Raw genomic sequence first — 3,366 nt, forward strand, 5'->3', positions numbered from 1 at the left:
CACCGATCGGAATATGAATTTTCTCTAATTGGGTTCGTGTATCTTTAGACCAGCAGCCGTTCCACCGAGTAGCGGTCGTCGAGGATGATGGCTCGCGAGGATGGCTAAACCGCGTGTAGTCGATATCAATTATTAAACGAGCGGTGGAAATTATTCAATCTTCCCCGTCGTCGCGATCAACCCCGTAGCCGAGTCGTTGAAAAGGCATATGTAATACATATCCGGTATATTCGGACTTGTAGAGAGACATATGGGAATATGTCTCCCGTACAGGACGATTCATAACTGCGTTATCAATCGAAAATAAACGCTTTATTCGCGGTTAAAGGGAATGAAAGAATACCACGTTCAAAACTTTCGATCCGATCGACGAATCAGTTTTTCATCTCGTTTAAATAAGGGTGCAAGTTTCTTTGAATTGTTCCAATACTCCATCCTTTGATTTGCCTTGCTTTGAATCACTTAATAACGAATAATTTTTTTTGCTATTAATTATGTTTACGTTCAAATTACCAAAGCGTATAATTCATATATTTAATTTCGATAGATACTCGATATTTTCAAAGATCGTGAGTTAATTTATATCCGAATTGTTCAACTTGGAAAAAGAAAACGAACGTTTCCATCCAGGAGAAAACTAAGATACATTGCATTCATTTATTCGTTTCGATGAATTACAGATTGATATTCGATGGATATTGGCGCTTTATGAATCACCTTGTACGGATCCACGTCACATCACACGCGTGTGGGGAGTATCACGTGTAAGTGTAGGCTCGGTCGCGGCTATGACATTTTAATGGCGTGCAGACAAGTTGAAGCCTTCGCGTTCCTCCGAACTCGCTCGATAAACCCTCGCGACTTCCTTTACCTTTTTTTCTTTTTTTTTTTTTTTTTTTTCTCGTTTTCTCCCGCGGAGAGCCGACCGGCATCCCCGTGACTTCGCTGAAAGGTGACGCGCCACGGAAACCAGTCCCAGGACCAACGAACCGTTCCCTTTTATCTAACCACCGTTTCCGCTAACGAGACGCGTTAGTTAATACGAACGATAGCGCTGTACACGCGTATTCAATTCGATCGATTCTTCGATAACGAGTGCTCCTTCTGCTTTTAGCTATGCTTTGAAATTGGATGGTAGGTTTATTGTTTTATTGAGAGAAAATGATTTATATATTTAAGATATTAAATTGTTTAACTTTTAGCATTTTGCAACTGTTGCCTTTTATATACGATAGTGTGATACATTCGACAACGAGTGTTGCTTCTCTCTGCCTACTTTTAGCTATGTTTTGAAATTGGATGGTAGGTTTATTTTATTGAGAGATGGTAGGTTTGTTTTATTGAGAGAAGAAAATAATTTATATATTTATCGAATTAAAATTGTTTTTTAGCATTCTTCGATAACGAGTGCTCCTTCTCTCTGCCTTTTAGTTATGTTTTGAAATTGGATGGTAGGTTTATTGTTTTATTGAGAGAAAATGATTTATATATTTAAGATATTAACTTGTTTAACTTTTAGCATTTTGCAACTGTTGACTTTTATATACGATAGTGTGATACATTCGACAACGAGTGTTGCTTCTCTCTGCCTACTTTTAGCTATGTTTTGAAATTGGATGGTAGGTTCATTGTTTTATTGAGAGAAGAAAATAATTTATATATTTATCGGATTAAAATTATTTTTTAGCATTCTTCGATAACGAGTGCTCCTTCTCTCTGTCTACTTTTAGCTATGTTTTGTAGGTTCATTGTTTTATTGAGAGAAGAAAATAATTTATATATTCAAGATATTAAATTAACTTTTAGCATTTTGCAATCGTTGCGTTTTATATACGATAGGGTGATACATTCGATGAATTCTTCGAATGCTGCTTCTTTTTGCTTCTCATTTTTAGGTATGTTTTGAAATTGAATGGTAGGTTTATTGGTTTATTGGTACAGAAGAAAATGATTTATGTATTTATCGGATTAAAATTGTTTAATTTTTAGCATTCTTCCATAACGAGTGTTGCTTCTCTCTGCCTAGTTATGTTTTGAAATTGGTAGGTTTATTGTTTTATTGAGAGAAGAAAATGATTTATATATTCAAGATATTAAATAGGGTTAAAATTGTTTAACTTTTAGCATTTTGGAATTGTTGTCTTTTATATACGATAGGGTGATACATTCGATGAATTTTTCGATAGTGCTGCTTCTTTTTGGTCACCTTTAGGTATTTTATTATTATTATTATTTTACTATCACGTTGTATTTCGAAAGAAAACGATTTATATATTATCGGTTTAAAATTGTTAAACATTTAGCATTTTAATCGAAATTGTTATTGAACGAAGTGCAACCTTTCATACGACCATTTCCCTTAACGAGACGCGTTAATTAATTCGAACGATAGCGTGGTACATTCGATGAATTCTTCGATAGCGAGTGCTGCTTCTCTCTGCCCGCTTTTAGATATGTTTCGAATTGGACGGTAGATTTCGTTTTATCGGGAGAAGAAAATGATTTATATATTTAAGATATTAAATCTTAAAATTAAAATTGTTTAAAATTTTTAGCATTCTTCGACCGTTTTATATACGACAGCGCATTTAACTATTTGAATTTGATGCTCGAATTATTATTTTATTGAAATTGTTGGTTGGCCATCGAATGATGTAATCGTCTTTTTATTTTTACAATCGTGCATAATCGTCGGATTATCGTTTAATAAAATGCTAATTGCACGAAGAAGACATTAAATTTTCCAGAAATTTCTTTACCCAAAATGTTTTCCTTTTTAACCCAATATTCCACTTATCTGGTCCCATTAACCGTCTTAATAATTCGAAACAAGAAGAAGAAGGAGAAATTTATTATCAACTGGCTCCTTCGGGCCCTCCTCGTATTATCGTTCCCTCGACAAACGTATTTACAGAATCGTATAACCTTTAATTTCGAAAAGGCGAATAACAGCGATTCCCCGACATAGCTCGCGAAAGGAATAAGAAAAGAAAAAAAAAAGAACCATCTTTTCGTCTGTTTTTTGACAGGTTCGGTTCGGTTAATCGGAGAGGAAAAAAGGAGTATAACGCTTATTACTCGACGATAATTGTGCGCGAAAAATATACGGGATAAACGTCGAGATGGAAAAAGTTACGTGTGCAAAATACGTAATTAACGTGTATACAATTTTTCGACGCTGAATTTTTTTCGTGCGCGTAATTAGAAACCTGCCATTACTCTTCGTGACGTAAGAACACGCGTGTACAAGGCGAGAGAAAGATTTCTCTTCTCCTCGATTTCGTTCGTGTTTCGAAAAAAAAACTTATTTCGTCTCGTTTCGAGCAGTTTTGCTCGAATTTTCAACGAAACAAAAAAAAAAAAAAA

The 3,366-nt window shown here is 34.8% G+C and overlaps 1 protein-coding gene across 1 annotated transcript in view; it reads left to right on the plus strand.

Annotated features, from left to right (window-relative positions):
• The window catches only part of LOC102681242 (T-cell leukemia homeobox protein 3-like), a 33,914-nt gene that overhangs the window by 3,389 nt on the left and 27,159 nt on the right, over positions 1-3,366 (plus strand). The gene's annotated exons all lie outside the window — the stretch shown is intronic.

This window comes from Apis dorsata, unplaced genomic scaffold (genome assembly GCF_000469605.1).
Source record: "Apis dorsata unplaced genomic scaffold, Apis dorsata 1.3 scaffold_249, whole genome shotgun sequence".
Taxonomy (NCBI): Eukaryota; Metazoa; Arthropoda; class Insecta; order Hymenoptera; family Apidae; genus Apis; species Apis dorsata.